The 13,391-nt window shown below is 30.1% G+C and overlaps 1 long non-coding RNA gene across 1 annotated transcript in view; it reads right to left on the minus strand.

The window, feature by feature from the left end:
- Positions 1 to 11,741, minus strand: part of LOC135847830 (uncharacterized) — a 23,351-nt gene extending 11,610 nt beyond the window's left edge. The window contains exons 1-4 of the long non-coding RNA XR_010559241.1: positions 11,409 to 11,741; positions 11,169 to 11,258; positions 8,086 to 8,218; positions 1,898 to 2,049 (exon numbers count right to left, since the gene is read on the minus strand). This is a non-coding gene — a long non-coding RNA (uncharacterized LOC135847830). The remainder of the gene's footprint in view (positions 1 to 1,897; positions 2,050 to 8,085; positions 8,219 to 11,168; positions 11,259 to 11,408) is intronic.
- Positions 11,742 to 13,391: the final 1,650 nt, after the last annotated feature.

The following is a 13,391-nucleotide window of genomic DNA, read 5'->3' on the forward strand; positions in this document are numbered from 1 at the left end:
ACTTTTGCAATTATGACAAAAAAGTGACATTCTTAGGCAATTTTGACACAAACCAGACCATTAAGGCAAATTTGACAAAAAATACGATTTTATCGCAACTTTGCAGAAAAAGCAAAACTTTATGGAAATTTTGGCAAAAAAGCAAGACTTTTTGACTTCTTTAGCTGCATATGATGAGATTTTTGGACAAATTTGGCCGAAAAGCAAAAACTTCCTGACAATGGCAGAAAAAAAATATTTTTTTGACCATTTCAGTAAAAAGTAAGTATTTTTTTTCGACAATTTTTGGCTAAAAAACAAGATTTTTTGGCAATCCTGAAAAAGCAAGACCTTTTTGGAAAATGTTGACAAATGTAGGACTTTTTCGCGTTTCTTGCAAAAAATAAAATTTTTCTTCCATTTTTACAAAAAAAAAAAAAAAAAAAAAATGGTCTATTTGGGAATTGAGGTTAAAAATACGATTTTACGAGAACATTGCCGATAAAGCAAGACTTTTTGACAACTTTGCCTAAAGAATCAGATTTTTTGATGACTTTTTCGGCAACTATTATGACAGTACATTGAATTTTTCTTCAGATATGTGCCTTCAAATTTTGGCATTTTCTGAGTAAATCGTAAAAACAAAATAATCACCCCACCTACGAGGCCAAATGTTGTAAATTTTTCAAAATTGTTTCCGTTAAAATTCTTAAACCGACGAGAAGTCAAATACAAATAATATGAATATCTCGTTGAACTTATCCAAGATCGACCATCCACACCGAATAGGCACATACTATACGAACGTAACAAAAGACTGTAATAAAATTTCAAAAGATTTACATTCGAGCCCAATTCATGAATAAATAGGTAGGTCTAGGTACCCATAAAAATGTAAAGCGTAACACGAGGACACGTTGAAAAAACTCGACGATACATTAATGCAATTCAAAATTCAACGTTTTGGAATTCGATTTCAACTAATTCAATTTTTTCTCCATAAAAGCAGATACGACCGTCACATTATGGAATTTTCCACGTATTTTTTCTCCTTTTTTTTTTTTAGCCTAGGACGTTTTTTTTTTATTCGCAGAGAAAAGAGACGAAAAAAATTATTTTAAACCGGTATTATTGTTTTTGCATTGGAAGGAACATATTACTCGTATGTATCAAGTAGGCTAGGTATACTTTGTAAATGCAAACGGTTCGATTGAAATGTTGAAAACCTTTGAATAGGTATATTGAAAGGAAGTCTTTTTGTAAGAGAAAAAAAAACGAGCATGTGGATAAATCTGAACGGATATCAGATTATCATGCTGTTTCGATGCGGTAACCTAATCATATCGTTTTTATTTGCCTTCTTATCTTTTTGTCGGAGAAATCAGAGATGGAAAAAAATCGCCAATTTTTATCATCTTCTATTTTTAGTACAAACAAGAACACCGAAAATAACATTTCGTCTCGATACAGCTTCTTGATTTGAGTCAACTGTAGTAAAAATAAAACGAATAGGTAGATATAAAATTAAGATCAATTTTTGTAGTAGCTAACGTTAATTTGAGGAAATTCATTTCAATTTTACTGTAGGTACTAATTCGTAAACCGTGTTCATTTTCAAGAAACACTTGTAAAATGCAATATCTATCTACGTGGTAAGGTATTTAATTTGATTTCTATCATAAAAAAAAAAAACTTTAAATAGGAGCGGGGGAAATCCGTAGCAAATCACAACTTACGAAAATAGTACAGTTGCAAAAATTTATCTTCTTCGATGGCATTCCATATCGAAGTGTGTGTGTATTCCCCCAACCATAAAACTTTTTACAACTATCAGATAATTGGACAATATTGATTCTACTTTGTGAAAAGGTGCGAAAATTAAACTAAAAATTACTTACGTAAGTATCTGTTCACTAACCTTTCTAGAGAGACGTCTTCATTATTCATTAGATAATTTTTGGTGATGAAGATGATCATTCTTTCATTGCTCAGGAACAGGAACATCAAGATCACTGGGTATACTTTTCTAAGGAACGAATTTACGGTCCAATAGATTTTTCTTCAAATCATCTATAAGCAAAAAAAAAAAAATTAAAAACGAATTAAATAAAATATTAATATTATACTATAACTTATGTAAGACTTCAAAATACTTTCTTAATAAATTATTTCGCATGAATATACTGAGCTCTGCGCCTTGTATCATGCTATAGGCAATTTATAAAGCATTTTGTTACAAATAAGGAAGCATACTTAGTAATCTGAAGGAGAAAAATGGTTGGTGAGGTCAAAACAGATGAATGCAACAGAAGGATAATATCATTGATTAAAATCAATGGATAATAATAATTATGTAGGTTTTGGAAAATCAGGCAAATCGTAAAAAATGACATGATTCTTGAAAATACACAATTAAAAATACTTCAAAAAAAAAACCAAAATTTTTGAAAATGGCAATTGAAGGAATTACGTAGTTTCCTGTTTCGAAGATTTTTTTTCAACAGAATCATTCGAATATTTTGACGAAAAGATCAAACTTATTTTTAAAAAAACTTCAAAACCTCTACACCCATCTCCCCCTCCCCCCCCAAAAAAAAATATAATGCAGGATAATCGTTTAGCCAGCCAGTTTTCTCCCAGAACAATCATTTTGAAAAAAGTCCTTGGGGGAGGGGAGAGGAAATCTTTCATTTCGAGTTTAAAAAATTCATAAATATTCGAACTTGTTATTTTAGTATCGCTCATCGGACTAAAAAATTAGGTCAAAAAAATATCGTTTTTTTACTAAAATAAAAATTTTCAAGAAATTGCCAAAAAATATCATTTTTTTGCCAATATGTAATTAGGTACTAAAAAGTCCTGCTTTTTGCTAAAATTTCCAAAGTTTTGTTTTTTGAAAAAAATCCTCACTGCAAAAAATTGCTGAAAAGTCTCTCTGTTTTTCAGAACTATCCTTACCATTGACTTTCAAAAAGTGCAGCTCTTTGCCAAAAAAAAAAATCAATATCATACGTATATACCAATGTAATCAATAATCATGGCTTAAACACTTGGTTTTTTTTTTTAAAATGGCTGAAAATTGTCTTCTTTTACAGAAAATACCAAAAAGTGCCCACTTTTTTTTCCAAATTGTTCAAGTCACAATTTTTTGACAAAATTACGAAACGAAAACATAACTTTTTGCTAATAATTTATCAAAAAGAGCTGTTTTTTACTAAAATTGTCAAAGACGTGCTTTTTGTAAAAAATTGGTAAAAACTATCGCCTTCTGACTGAGATGGCTAAAAAATCTTTCCAAAAAGTTTCATTTCTTTCCAAAAATTGTCCAATAGTTTAGATTATTTGTCAGAAATTGTCAAATAGTTTTTCCTTCTGCTAAAATTGTAAAAGTCTTGCTTTTTGCAAAACATTTTCTCAAGTTTTCACTTTTTAAAAAAATGACAAAATTCAACTTTTCAGCAGATATGGTTGAAATGTATCTTTTTTTTTGCAGAAATTTCGGAAAAAGATCATTCTAATTTCCTATAGTTACCAAAATAAAAAGTTCTCAAAAGTTCTGCTTTTCGCTACAATTGCCCAAGTCTTGCTTTTTGATAAAAAATTCTTACTTGTACGTAGGTATTTCAAGAACTACCAAAAAGTCTCGTATTTTTTCAGAAAATTCCCAGAAACTTGAAAAGTACTTACTTGTCAGAGTTTTGCTTTTTCAAAAATTGACAAAAATTTTTTTTTTTGAAAAAAGTGTTGAAAATTCTTGTTTTTTTGCGAAAAATTCTAAGAATTTACATTTTTTCAAATATTTTTTAGAAGGCTTGCTATTGTCAGAAATTGCCAAAAAAGAGTTATTATTTGCTGAAATTGTCAAAGTTTCATTTTTGGCCAAACATTGTTTTTTTTTTTTTCACCAGAGATTGCAAATTTTTCACTTTGTTGTCAAAAATTGTTCAAAAGTCTAATTTTTTCAATATACATAGTTCAATTTTTTACAAGTGAAAACCAAAACATTTCAATTTGTATTGTTCTGTTTTTTTCTGCATTTAAAATAATTATTTTGCTCGCATTTTGTTACTTTTTAGTTTTTTAGTCACTTTTTCATTACTTTTGCGAGCTTCTTTGAATACTGAAACTACATTTTTGGAGGGGGAATATTGCATATAAGTCAGGGTTGTGCCGTAGAATACACCATGTAGAATACATGGACATTCTACGCGTAGAATAGCACATGTAGAATAGCCTGGAAATAATGTAAAATGCGTAGAATGCGTAGAATGTGTAGAATGCGTAGAATATGTGTAGAATAGGTAAATGTGCAGACAATTTTTTTTTCAAAAAACTTAATTTTTTCATTTTTTCCATCATTTATTTTATAATCAGGTTACATAATCAAAAAGAAGATTCACATTTCCAATTTAATTTGCTGAACAAAATAGTTGAACTTTCATTTTTCAAATCACATTTTTGATAAATAAACAATATTTTTGGCTTTCAGGTGGGTGATTTTGTCGCATTCTACGCATTTTACATCGTATTTTACGCATTCTACACATTCTACGCCTATTCTACACATTTTACACATTCTACATCAAATTTTACGCATTCTACACCAAAATGTAGAATAGGTTATTCTACGCGTAGATACCCAACCCTGATATAAGTCATGCTATATCAAAAGAGCACGTAAAAATGCATCATTACCTCAAATTTTAAGACTGTAGTGGGAGCTTTCAAAAAAATTGTTAAGAGAGTTGAAATGTTCAATGTTTTTATTTCTGCATAAATTGTTGAAGAAGTTCTAATTTTTGCTGAAGTAGTCAAAATGTTTTAATTTTCGACAAAATTGTCAAAATGTTTTCATTTCTGCAAAAACTGTCAAAAAATTAAAATTTTTGTTAAAGTAGGTATTTGAAAAGTTCTCATTTTTGACAAAATTTCTAAAAAGTCCCTCTTTTAGTTAAAATTATTTTTTTTTCAATATTGTCAAAAAGTTCTCATACTTAACGAAATTGTCAAAAAGTCATCATTTTTGCAAAAAATGTCGAAAAAGTTCTAATTTTTACTAAAATAGTCAAAAAGCCCTAATTTTTTCCAAAATTGTCAAAAAATCCCACTTTTTGTTAAAATTGTCAAATTGTCTTCATTTTTTGAGAAAATTGTCAAAAAGTTCGATTCTTCTTTCAAAATTATCAAGAAGTCATAATTTTTGCAATAATCGTCAAAATATTTTCATTTTCGCAAAAATTGTCAAAAAAAAATCTCATTTTTTTAAAAGTTGTCAGAAAGTTATCATTTTTAACAAAACTGTCAAAAGTTATCATTTTCGGCAAAATTGTCAAAATGTCCTCATTTTTTCAAAAACTGTCAGAAAAGTACAAAAATGTTTGCTGCAATAGTCGAAAAGTCCTCATTTTTTCCATCGTCAAAATTAAAGTCCCATTTTTTTTGTCAAAATTAAAAAAAAATCAAAATTTTTGCAAAAACTCTCAAAAAAGCACAAATTTTGAGTAAAATTGTCAAAAAGTTTTCATTTTTTCCAAAATTGTCAATAAATCTCACGTTGTGTCAAAATGTCTTCATTTTTTGAAAAAATAATTGTCAAAAAATTTTTTTTGTCAAATTTTTTGCAAAATTGTCAAAAAATTTTAAAATTTTTACTAAAACAGTCAAAAAGTGTTCATTTTTTTCAAAATTGTCAAAAAATACCAATTTTTGTCAAAATGTCTTCATTTTTGAAAAAATTGTCAAAGAATATTTTATTTTTTCCAAAATTGTCAGAAAATTCTCATAAAGTTATCGTGTTTGACAAAATTGTCAAAAAAGTTTAAATTTTTACTAAAACGTTCAAAAAGTGTTATTTTTCCAAAATTGTCAAAAAATTCTCATTTTTAACAAAATTGCAGGAAGTTGGTTTTCATTTCATTTTTAGAAACTACTAAATAAAAAGTTACTGGTTTTAGATTTTATTTGATTTCTTTTGTTATTTTGATTCAGTTTTTTCAAGATCGATTTCATTTCTAAAATTTTATTTCAAGTTTTTGTTTTTCCATTTTCGTTTATAAAATTTGTTGTGTAAATTTTGAGGTTGTAAAGATTCGATTCGGTTTGAGTTTTTTGTTTTGACTTTTTGAATTTCAGTTCAGTTTTTTCCTAATTGATTTAGTTTTTAAATTTTTTTGTGCTTCAATTTTTTTTGTTAGGGTCATTCCTCATTCCACCTCAGTTTGACCAACGTTTTTGAGTCAGGTTCTTGGATTTCGCTCAATTTTTTTTTTTTATTACAATGTCTACCCACTTAATAAGTAAGAAACCCTCAATCAGTTTGGTACTAGCTCCCTCAGGGGGGAGGGGGGGGCTTCAATTATTTTCACGTTTTCTCGAGGTATTCATTTTCGGCAGCGCATGCCTCCAAAGCTATGATATACCTACTTTGATCAAAACTGATTTCACAGTTTGAAATGAAATTGCATTTTGAACTTTTCAGATATTTTGAAATTTTCAAAAGTTGAAAGTTGAACTTTCAAATTGAAAGTTCAAATTTCAAAATGGCGTTGTAAGTGGGAGCTACCATTTAAAATTTTGAAAAAATTTCCATAGATATATTTTTTGATGCTTTTTAGAGATATTCAATTTTCGAGATGGGATCTTTTAATGGTGAAGGAGCACCCCCTCCCCCAAATTTGGGCAAAACTTTCAACAACAAAATCTGGGGCATGGGACGTATTGAATTGTATGTTTTTGGTGTCGCTGAACACGAATATGACGTCAGATTTTTGATTGGACTCCATCCACGGCCCCCAGCACCTTCCCAAATCGAAGAAAATGGCTCAAAAACGTTATTCGAATTGAGGTGCAATGACTTGAATCAAATAATTTCGCGAACTTGCAAAGCAAAGCGCGTTTCAAAACGGTATACTGTTTTTTTCGCACCTAAATACCTACCTACCAAATAAGTACCTTACCTATCTTTCAAGATTATCACCTTTGCTATAGATTATAATCACTTAAAAACTCAATATTCCAATTTCATATTAATAAAAACACATGCAAATAATCCAAATCACACAACACGTCTCCAATTCCCCATTCGATTCATCTCGACGAAAATAACAGCGTACAACAACCACACCACCATCCCTTCCCTTCCTCCATCCGTCCATTGCGTTTTACAGATATACGATAGAAGAGAACAACTTTCGACACCAAAGTTTAGAAATTACTACGTTGTATAAATGGATTTTTACTGTTGCCGATGGTGCGACTCCTTTACTCGGTGAAAAGCGCCATTACGAATAGAAATAATTCGTTTATAATGAATATACGGTGACATAAGTAACAATAAATTAACGTCATGTATTAGCAACTTTCAAAGGTTCTGTGTTGTTATTTGCGTCGCGAGAGCTAAATTCAATTTTCTATTCAACGTCAATTAATTTTAAACGTTATTGTACATTTATAAATTTAAACGCTAGATGGCAAGCTTTTGAATAGAAATCGATTCGTTGGCGGTAATCCGATTTATACTGCTCGAAATTCACATCGTCGTGTAGGTATATCTAAAGTACGAGTATACGTAGATATAAGGTAGGTAGGTAGGTAGGTGTATATCTAACCTATTCTTCTCATCCGATCTGCACTATCCTATATCTCGTCGGTGTTTACGAAAAGAAACCGATGAAAATAAATTAAAATAAAATAATAACATAGTTTGTTGACAACTCGGGTGGAAATTTTTTCATTAATTTTATCGATGAATGGTGTCGAGGTGCGAATACCTTTTCATAGGGGTATTTCTTATTATTACTTTACGTTTTTCATACTCGCAATAAATTTTAGGCACACATTCCAGCCTATTGTGAACGCAACTTTAGGTTTACAAAAATGAAAAAATATTCTCGTATGACGATTTTCTTCATCTATTTACCCCAACAATGTAGGCAGCAGCACCATGTAAGGTTACCTTGTACAAGAAAGAACGTGTCAATGTAAATAAAGCTTTCCAAGCATAGCAGCGAAATCAACGATACATTTCAAAAAAGTAAATTAAATTCCAAGCTTTAATAATATTTTCGTAGCCACAAAGCGTTTCCGCTGTTTTACTAGTGTACCTACCTGTTGAAACTCCGCTCTCGAATCGTATTTCTCACAGCGTACCTTTCATTCGGATATTATTTTTATCAGTGTTTTTGTCTTTTTAGAATACGACAATCCAGCTTATATACTATGAGGTCTTTGAAGAAATTTCCTGTAGGGGGAAAAAAATTAGGTAAGTCATGAGATGACCTAGAATGGATTTTTTTCTACCTAGCTTCTTATTTAGCATTAATATCAATGTTGTAAATTTAAGTATCGCAGTCGAATATCTGAAAATATTCAATTACAAGTACAGTCGTTTCCGAAACGGATTATTTTCGCTTTTCAGTCGTAGTTTTATACCGAGTTGATGACGGTAATAAAACAACAGAATGAAGATGGTGAGGTTTAGAGATGGTCTTTAAGAATTGTAAAAATACTGACGAATTTTCAGGAGCGTTTTTTCAGCGAGTTTATCGATTTGATGAAATTCGAGGGAAAATAATCGCGAATAATTCCCTTTGAGCCATTTTCTTCGATTTGGGGGAGGGGAGGAGGGTGCTGGGGACCGTGGATGGGGTCCAATCAAAAATCTGGCGTCTTATTCGTGTTCAACGTCACCAAAAACATACTATTTCATGTGTAGCACGAATAAAATACTTTTTCGAACTTTTACCCCATTGGGGGGGGGGGGGTTGCTGGGGGCTGTGGATGGAGTCCAATCAAAAATCTGACGCCATATTTGTGTTCAGCGTCACCAAAAACATTCAATTCGATACGTCACATGCCCCAGATTTTTTTTGTTGAAAGTTTTGCCCAAATTTGGGGGAGGGGGTGCTCCTTTATCATTAAAAGATCCCATCTCGAAAATTGAATATTTCTCAAAAGCATCAAAAAATATATCTATGGAAATTTTTTCAGAATTTTAAATGGTAGCTCCGAATTACAACGCCATTTTGAAATTTGAACTTTCAATTTGAAAGTTCAACTTTCAACTTTTGAAAATTTCAAAATATCTGAAAAGTTCAAAATGCAATTTCATTTCAAACTGTGAAATTAGTTTTGATCAAAGTATATCATAGCTTCGGAGGCATGCGCTGCTGAAGTTGAATACCGCTCCAGAAAACGTGAAAATAATTGAAGCCCCCCTCCCCCTGTGGGAGCTAGTACCAAACTGATTGAGGGTTTCTTACTTATTAAGTGGGTAGACATTGTAAAAAAAAAAAAAAAATGAGCGAAATCCAAGGACATGACTCAAAAACGTTGGTCAAACTGAGGTGGAATGAGGAATGACCCTAACAAAAAAAATTGAAGCACAAAAAAATTTAAAAACTAAACCAATTAGGAAAACACTGAACTGAAAATCAAAAAGTCAAAACAAAAAACTCAAACCGAATCGGATCTTTACAATCTCAAAATTTACACAACAAATTTTAGAAACGAAAATGGAAAAACAAAAACTTGAAATAAAATTTTAAAAATGAAATCGATCTTGAAAAAACTGAATCAAAACGAAAGAAATCAAATAAAATGTAAAACCAGTAACTTTTTATTTAGTAGAGTTTCTAAAAATGAAATGAAAACCAACTTTTCCTGCAATTTTTTCAAAAATGAAGACATTTTGACAATTTTGTTGAAAATGAGAACTTTTTGACAATTTTGGAAAAATAGAACTTTTTGACTGTTTTAGTAAAAATTTGAACTTTTTTGACAATTTTTTCAAAAATGAAGACATTTTGACAAAAAATGGTATTTCTTGACAATTTTGAAAAAAATGAACACTTTTTGACTGTTTTAGTAAAAATTTTCAAAGTTTTTGACAATTTTGCCAAAAATGAGAACTTTTTGAAAAATTTGGAAAAAGAAATGTTTTTTGGCAATTTTTTCAAAAAATGAAGACATTTTGACAATTTTAACAAAAACTGGGATTTTTTGACAATTTTGGAAAAAATGAGGGCTTATTGACTATTTTAGTCAAAATGTGTGCTTTTTTGACAATTTTAGCAAAAATGAAAATATTTTGACAATTTTGTTTAACATGAGAATATTTTGTCAACTTTGTAAAAAATAAGACCTTCTTTGACAATTTTTGCAAAAATTTCGATTTTTTCATAATTTTGACAAAAAATAGAACTTTAATTTTGACGATGGAAAAAATGAGGACTTTTCGACTATTGCAGCAAACATTTGTACTTTTCTGACAGTTTTTGAAAAAATGAGAACATTTTGATAATTTTGCCAAAAATTATGACATTTTGACAATTTTTGTGAAAATGAAGACATTTTGACGATTATTGCAAAAATTATGACTTCTTGAGAATTTTGACAGAAGACTCGAACTTTTTGACAATTTTCGCAAAAAATGAATACATTTTAACAATTTCAACAAAAAGTGGGATTTTTTGACAATTTTGGAAAAAATTAAGGCTTTTTGACTATTTTAGTAAAACTTAGAACTTTTTCGATAATTTTTGCAAAAATGAAGATATTTTGACAATTTTGTTAAAAATGATGACTTTTTGACAATTTTGTTAAAAATGAGAACTTTTTGACAATTTTGTCAAAAATGAGAACTTTTCGAATACTTTATCAAAAATTTCATCATTTTGACAGTTTTTGCAGAAATGAAAACATTTTGACAATTTTGTCATAAATTAAAACATTTTGACTACTTTAGCAAAAATTAGAACTTTTTTGACAATTTTGGCAGAAATGATGACATTTTGATAATATTGTCAAAAATGGGAACTTTTTGACTACTTTAGCAAAAATTAGAACTTCTTCAATAATTTATGCAGAAATAAAGACATTGAACATTTCAACTCTCCTAACAATTTTTTTGAAAAAAATGACGAATGTTGAAATTTTACAGCTTAGAATTTAACATATGGTAGGTATAACTCGCTTGAATATTCTGCTTTGAGTATCAACTATTTTCGATGAGAGCAGCCAAATTGAACCTTTCCTTTGATTACAAAATATTATAAAACTGACCAAAATCAGTAAGTACTTGGACTTGGCTCTTAATTTTACAACCAGTAGAACAGCAAAGTGGCCATTTTAGGGTAGGTAGAAATATTTGGGCATATTACCTTCGAAGAACTAGTTCCAAAAATACTCACCAAATTATGAAATTATCGATAATTGTATATAATCGAATTTCGAAATCGAAACTGAAGATCCATCGCAATCTGCGTCATTCAACGAGAAATCTGGAATACAAGAAGCTGCGAAATAAAATATGCAAATTGGAAATAGGTTAACCGTTCTATAGTTCTTAATAACACATCTAATCTAATCAACTAGTGAACTGAATCAAAAGCTCGAACAAAAGAAAAATAGGTAGGTACTTGATTACTTACACCAATAACTTGTAAATTACGACGATTTTTCATAAATAAATATTGCTTCTGAATCGTAGATTCGCAAAGTGATCACCGAATAGAATAACACATCAAAAACATCACAGCATTAAAAAAAGACGAACCTAGAATCGGGCAAATTCGACACAACATCAAACCAATATTATCATCAATCTCACACTAAGTAGATATGTACTCTCGTATATGTAGTGATCTTATTTTAAAAATAGATTAGCACACGACTTAATTAGTAAGTAAAACTTTTGCAATTTTTATCAAAATATTAACCCGCGAATGATCGGTTCCGCTTTTTCATGCATTCAGTGTGTGAAAAACTTACTTGAACTAGGTACTCGTTGAATTATTACAGCAGGTAGTGGATAATCTTATCGGCGATTACGTGATTCTATTTTTAATTATTTCAATTATCAAATTGTGTTTTTCTGATTTTAGCAATCGTCACGGATTCTCGAAACTTGAAACACACAGAATAGGTTTGAACCTTCAGCTTCATCGTAGGATCGTAGGTGTAACTAATTTGTGTATTGTTCGTTTAAATCACAAGTGGCAAATTTATCTAAATCTGCAACAATCACAGATCAGTATCAAAGGTTAAAGCAAATCACAAAATAATTCATATCTCACCAGCTATAAGCGAAAAATCTGAACGTTTTTACGTACAGATCTCTGCATTCTGCGCAGATTCCAACCGGTCACTGGTCGAAGCTTCTATCCTTCGACTGTGATGAATTAGCTATTGAGCATCTTCTTTATCCACATCATGATGATCAAAAGTACTTTGTAGAATCCATAAAGGATATTTTCAAGCCCAGTTGTCTTCAAAATCGTAATCATATTGGGAATCCTTTTCCAGCAATGAAGCTAATCCTGCGTTTGGAGAAGAGACATGAAAAACTGATGTTGAAGATTAGCTCATAGAAAGAGTACTGTACCTATTTGCTCAAAATGAAGTACTTACTCGATAATCCTACGTTAATGAAGATCCAGCTAGATTAATTAATCACCTTTTACTAATTAATATTTAATACGTAATTTTTATCAATTAATTGGCTCGAAATAGAAAACGGCGGCAATGCACAAAGATTGCCAGTGTTGCCAATGCCATATTGAAAAATCCCGCCAGATTGATCCTAAAAAACCGCTAAAAACCGCTAAATTCCATATAGCAAAATCGCTAGACTTCCCGCTAGATTTTCATCATTTTTTTAAAACCTCAAGTCATGTAAAAAATACAAAACTGATGAAGATTCAATTTGTTAAAATTTTTAAACTGTACAAAAATAACTAAAAACTAAAAAACAGTGAAATCATTCAAAAATTACCAAAGAATTGATGAAGTTGAGACAGTTGAGTGGATGGGTTTTACAAAAGTTCAATTTCATTGATTTTTTTTTTCAAAAATTCAATATTTTTTAGCTGAAATGCTGAATTTGTGAGTTAAAATGGTAAAAGTGGCCATGAAGTCAAAAACGCTAGACTTCCCGCTAGCCGCTAGATTGACATTTTTTGGCGGTTTTCTATGTTCAAAATCGCTAGGAATAGCTTGAAAACCGCTAAATTGGCAACACTGAAGATTGCAAAAAATGATAAAAAATGGTGGAACGAAATCAGTGTGACCAATAAGCAAAATACGAAAAAATAAATATGAATTGAATTTTTTTTATTTTGAGTTCTTGGAAATTGTTCAAAAAAATTAATTAATTGAAATCAATTGGATATTGAGGGTGAGGAAGGAAGAAAAATTGTAATAAAATGAAAATTCGCTCATACCATGGAACAGTTTCAAGTTCACAACGAAGGACAATTCAAGATGTCTGTGCCAAAATTAATTATTAAACTACAATGTGAACTTGCTGATTTCAGTCAATTATTGATTGGAAATTTTAATTGATCAACATTCAATATTTTTCCAATTCGTTTTCGAAAAACATCTCCAGATGAACAAGACATAAAATCTGACCA

This window comes from Planococcus citri, chromosome 5 (assembly GCF_950023065.1).
Source record: "Planococcus citri chromosome 5, ihPlaCitr1.1, whole genome shotgun sequence".
In the NCBI taxonomy this organism is placed as follows: Eukaryota; Metazoa; Arthropoda; class Insecta; order Hemiptera; family Pseudococcidae; genus Planococcus; species Planococcus citri.